Genomic DNA, 6,350 nt, shown 5'->3' on the forward strand with positions numbered 1-6,350 from the left:
GGTATAGTAGGCTAGTTGGCTAATTGTGGCATTACACTTAGGGTGGTTCCCTTTGCTACTTCCAGTTTCTTCTTCTTCTTCTCTTTTTTTTTTCTCCTCTTTTAAAATCAGAATCCTTTATTGCTCTTCTGCTCATTGTGAAAGAAAATTTAGTCCTCATATGGGAAGCCTATGACTATCCGTTAGATTTAGGTTCGAACTGCTAATTTTGTGGCACCCAGACCTCATTTGGATGGATCCTCTGGATTCTTCCAAGGAAATTGACATGAATCAGCTCTCCCTTCCTTCCTTCCTCCCTTCCTCCCTCATCCTTCCTCGCTCCCTCCCTCCCTCCTCCTCCTTCCTTCCTTTCACTATAGGGCATGTGCACTTGCCAGGGAGAGAGGGAGATAGAGAAGGAGGGAGAGGGGGAGGGGATTGGGGGACAAGAGGAGGAAGGGAGAGAAATTACCACCCAAGGGGATGGCCACATCGCAATCCCTTATCCTCCATTCGCTTCTTGGGGTTTTAGACATACTTCACCCAGTGTGATTTTCAGCAGATTTGAATGACACAGTCAGCCATGCAGGATCTAGCACCTTAATGTCTGCACCACCTACTGACCACAAATCAACCTTTTCTTAACTCAAACCTTAGGGTCAATGTTTGAGAGAAGCCCTCTATTCTCACTTTGCATTAGAGAAGGTGTTCTCTGTTTTCATCGTTCAACTATGACTTGGGATACCTAAAGATAAAATAATAATAATAAATTGAAAAAAATAGTACAAGAGCTAACTAGTGGTTACCAGAGCTAGAAAGCATAGGGCCAAGGGGTACAAGGAAAGACTGGCTAACCGATACAAAGTTATAGTTACATAAAAGGAGTAAATTCTGGTATTCTATAGCATAGTAGATCAACAACAGTAATTTATTATATATGTCAAAATAGCTAGAGAGGGGACTAGCAGGTGGCATAGTGGTTAAGGCTTTGGACTCCCACAAGGCCAACTGCTGTTCAGGTCCTAAACCTAGAGACTTGAAAATCTCTCTGGGTGCATGTGTGTGCATGCCCAAAATCCCAGGAAATGAATGGAGGAGAAGGGATTGTGGCATGGCCATCCTCCCTGATGGGTGATCCCCCACTTTTCCTCTCACAGTCTCTCCACTCTCTGGTGAGCACACATGCTCTATGACAAAAACTTTTTTTAAATAAAAAATGACTAGAAGAGAGGACTTTGAATGTTTACAACACAAAGAAATGAAAAATACTTGAGGTGATTAATATGTTGTTAACCCTGATTTGATCTGTACACATTGTTTTCATGTGTTGAAATATGCTATACTCCATAAATATGTCTAACTATTATACTATCAATTAAGAAAAAAAAAATACAGATGCCTGCTCCACCTTCCTTCTGAAGCAAATTGGTCTGCAGCAGAGCCCAGCTCTGGCATCATTCAGACCTCCTCAAGTCACTCTTAACATGCAGGCTGAGTTGGCAGGTTCTGTTAAGGAATTCCCAGGTTGTGACCTACCCTTTACTCTCTTCTCTCTTCCCATCAGCCATCCCTCTGGCACAACACATCAGATCCTTCTGTTCCCTTCTTGGTCTAAACAAGACTATGTTTTCCCTTTCTTACTAGTCCTCATCTCCACAGGATTTTGCTGGGACTTCTAATTTCCAATGTGTCATGCCTTGAGGAATTAAAATTTTCTTCTAGATTCGCATCTTTCCTCTTATTATCTACTATCAAAACCAACATCAGTTAAAAATGGGCATAAGTGGGGCCAGTAGGTAGCGCAGCACAGTGGTGAAGGTATTGGACTACCACATGGCCAACAGCGATTTGAGTCCCAGACCTGAAGGCTTGCTCTCTCTCTCTCTTTCTTTCTCTCTCTCTCTTTCTCTCATGTGTGACCTATAATAAATTTAAAAGTAATAATAATAATAATAAATAAAATAATTTTTTTAATGGACATAAGTAAAAACCCAGTTTTTGTCTTAGCTTATATCTGGAAAGAGACTACTGTGATTCAGTCAAGACATTCAAGAAACATTCACTAAGTATGGTATACCAGTTCCTGGGCAAACTTTGAGGATAAAAAAGGAAAATAAGAATGTTTGGTTCCAGCTTTTCAAAGAACTTACAGTTGAAAAGGAAAACAGCTAGTAAGCATAAAGTACCATAACAGGGAAGGATAGTTACAGCAGAATGCTTAGAGTGACATTGTCTTACTGTTGATATTTTTATTTTAAAATTAATTTATTTTAGGTTTTTGTCATAGGGTACATGAACTCACTAGATGCAGACAGAGAGAAAAAAAAGTGAGAAATCTCACTAGCTCTGTCTCTTTCTCTCTGGCAAGTGCATGCACCCGAGGGCAAAAATCTCTTTTAAAAAATGGTACTTGGGCCAGCAGGTGGCATGGTGGTTAAGGGTGCTGGACTCCCACATGGCTGATCATAGTTCGAGTCCCAGACCTGGAGGTGGCTTTCTTTCTCCCTTTTTCTCTCTCGCTCTCCCTCTCTTTCTCTCTCCTTCCCTGGTCAAATTAAAACAAATAAATAATTAAATAAAATAATTCTTTCCAGAAGATGGTACTATAAGTCAATGAGGAAAAGACAGCATAATAAAACATGGGCAACAGACTTACTGGTTATTTACTGAAGAATATATCCAAATGTCTAATGAGCATGAGAAAAGGCGTTCAACATCTTTACTCATCAAGGAAATGCTTAAGAAAATCACAGTAAAATACCACTTCTTACTCACCAGAATGACTAAATTTAGAAAAACTGACACTGTGAACTGTTGACAAGCATATGAAGCAACTGAAATTCTTGTTGTTTATCAGATTGTAAACTTGGAAAAACATCTGGCAAAATCCACCAATGCTAAATTTGCAGCAACTCCATGACCCAGCAGTTGCATTTCTATGTATATATCTGCACCAGTTATTGTTTATTGTCTCTCAGCAATCGACTGGTCCTTTGGCTGTTCTGTGAAGATGGACTTGAGCCCTTTAATTACTTTTTCATTGCCCATTTGTGCTGAAGCTTGGTCAGTAGTGGCTGCTGGGGAGACACCGAAGGTGAGGAGTTTGCTTCCTGGTTCTGGTATACTCACTCCTCAGGCTCCAGCAATGTGCTTCTCCAGGACTGTGCTCCTGTAGCACAAGCAGCTTCCCCAGAACCCAGCTCCTGCAATATGCATGGCTTTTCCAGCTGCTACAGAATGTGCAGCCCCTCAGCATCCCCCTCCTATAGTACCTGTGGCTTCTCCCATTCCCAGCTCTTGCAGAATGTGGCAGCCAGCAGTACCTGTAGCTTACAGCTTCCCTGGGCAACCCCGTCAGTCAGTTTTGTAGTGAGCACCTCAGGTATGACACCGTCCTGTGCACAATTTTCCCTGGTACCCTAGATGATTTACAGCAACTTTCAGAGGGCAGATGTCTGGAAGGTTCCATCAGTACAGTACTATAGTCACTTTTTTGCTATTCACTGAACCATGGCTGTGTCCCCTCCAGTAAGACCTGTATCTCAGCTCTGAGGCAGGGGTAGGAGGTAGATCTTTCTTGAGCATTATTTCTTATCCATAGGGTTGATAACTCTTCCTTGTATCTGCTTTTTCTCTATTCTTTAGATTTTTCATTACTTTCTACTAGTCAGTTCATTTGTTATTCCTGCAATAAACATCCTTCATATTAAACTTTCTCCATTAATACTATTAGGTATCTTTGCTCTTCTGTTTGGACTGACATAATAAGAAAAATACATATACACATCCAGCAAAAGACATGTACAAGAATGTTCATAGAAGCTTTAGTGATAATCGTGAAAAACAGAAAACCATACAAATACCCATCAACAGTAGATTGTATAGACACATTATGGTATATTCATACAATGGAATATTACTCAGCAATAAAAAGAAAGGAGCTACTTATGGATGAGTCTCACAGTGTTGAGTGAAAGAAGCCCAAAACAAAAAAGTACTTACTATTAGCATAATGGCTATGTCGCTGGACTCCCACATAGTCGACTGCAGTTCGCGTCCCAGACCCAGTGGCTTAAAACTCATGCCGGGTGCGTGTGCATGCGTGCCCAAAATCCTGAGAGGAGAATGGAGGAGAAGGGATTGCGGCATGACCATCCTCCCTGGGGGGTGATTTCTCGCTTTCTGTCTCTATGTCTCTCTCTGTCTGTCTGGCGAGCGCACGTGCCCTATAGCGAAAACCTCTCAAAAAAAAAGATTCTATTTATATGAAGTTCAATAGGAGATAAATATGGTTATAGAAGTCAGAATAGAGGTTACATGTAAGGGCAGGGATGGATATTGCCTAAGAAAGTTCACACAAGGGATCTTTCTTAAATATTTGACATGTTATCTCTTGATCAAAAGATAGTTGTGAGGCCATTTGGTGCCCCAGCAGTAATGTAATGTTCTGCAATACTAGACCCACATGCAAAAGTTCTAGGTTCAAAGCCTCCCTGTGTAAATCAGGTTCTCCCAATGACCTGTGATCCAGGTTGGCTGGAGGTGGGAATGGATTATAGCATGAAGACCCTGTTTGGGGTTTGTCTCTCTCTTTCTCTCAGAAAAAAATTATAAAACCTTTAAAGAAATGGTAGCTATTGGGACTAGCAGATGGCATAATGGTTACGTCGTTGTACTCTCACACAGTCGACTGTGGTTCAAGTTTTGGGCCCGGCAGCTTACAACTCACACCAGCACACGTGTGTGCATGCCCAAAATCCTGAGAGGAGAATGGAGGAGAGGGTATTGCAGTGTGGTCATCCCTCTGGGGAGGTGATTTCTCACTTTCTCTCTCTCTGTCTCTCTGGCAAGCACATGCACCCTATTGCAAAAATCTCTCTCTCAACATCTTTTTTATTTCATTTATTCATTCATTTATTTTTAATTTGACAGAGACACAGAGAGAGAGAGAAGCGGGGAAGTGAGAAAGCAAGCCACCAAGTCCAGGACTTGAACCGTGGTCAGCCAAGTGGGAGTGTCCACCATGCCACCTGCTGGTCTCACAAAAATCTCTCTCTCTAAAAAAAAAAAATGGTCGGGACCAGCAGTTAGCATAATGGCTATGTAGCTGAACTCCCATATAGCCGACCGCGGTTTGAGTCCCAGACCCAGTGGCTTAAACTCACACCGGGCACATGTGCGTGTGTGCCCCAGATCCCAAGAGGAGAAACAAGGACAAGGGATTGCGGCGTGGTCATCCCCCTGGGGGATGATTTCTCGTTTTCTGTCTCTCTCTCTCTCTCTCTCTCTTTCTGGCAAGCGCACGTGCCCTATAGCAAAAACCTCTTTACAAAAAAAAAGGAGATGGTAACTATGTAGGTAAATATTAATTTATACACTTTACATTATACCTTCATTAAAAAAAAAACTTAAAAAGTAATAAAAATAGTCATAGAAAAGAGCCGAGGGTGTAGAGCTGTGGAGACAAGATCTCTCTCACAAATTCTCTTTGTCCTATCCATCTCAGCAAGGCACAATAACATGAGCATGGTATTTTATGATCTCACCTGAGACCGATGTTTATAAATATGGCCCCAAGGCCTCTGCAGTGTTCAGGGGCAGAAGCAGAAGGAGGTGATGAGAAACTGCATGATTTTCTCAAGTACACAGTCAGTTAGTGGGGTATGGAAACACCTCTGCCTTCTATTCCAAGCCAGTGCACTTTCCACACACGGTGTGGCCTTTCAGAAGGCTTCTTTCTAAAGATGTCTGAGATGAGTAATGGGGCGTTTTATAGAACATGGCAGAGAGTTTCATACAAGTAAAGCCAACAGAGACTGATCTCAAAATAAAATCCTGTCACAGTTGGTTGGCACTGAGACGAATTTTATATATCTGTATATATGATGTCTTCTTGACTGCAGTGATAAAGACTGTAGGGGAGTTAGTGAAAAGGGAAAATTGTGCCAACTTGGTGACTGTACAAAATTATTTCACTTCAAAACACAGAGCAGAAATGTGAAAAATCAAAATAGTTGATCCCACGCTCCCTGCCTTCCCACTCTTCTTAAGCAGGAATCAGAGGAGAAGCAGCTCAACAGGAAAGCAAGCTCCAATGACTGGTGTCAGGATGAGCAACTGCCACAAGACCATCAGTAATTTTCACTTCAGGAATACTGGTTGTGCTTTCTGAATGTGTGAGTTGAACACAGGCTCTCTACGCATGTGCACAAAGCAAAGTGCAGATTCTGAGCTCAGGGTAGATTCTCAGCACTGGGCACCTGCAGGACAATCATTTATCTTTTGGTCACTGAGGGATTCACACTGAAATGGAAGGAATCAGCTCAGGATCCAGCATAGTTTATCAATCTATTGATTTGGGGACATGGGAG

The sequence above is a fragment of the Tupaia chinensis genome, unplaced genomic scaffold, assembly GCF_000334495.1.
Source record: "Tupaia chinensis unplaced genomic scaffold, TupChi_1.0 Scaffold147534_1, whole genome shotgun sequence".
Classification (NCBI taxonomy): Eukaryota; Metazoa; Chordata; class Mammalia; order Scandentia; family Tupaiidae; genus Tupaia; species Tupaia belangeri.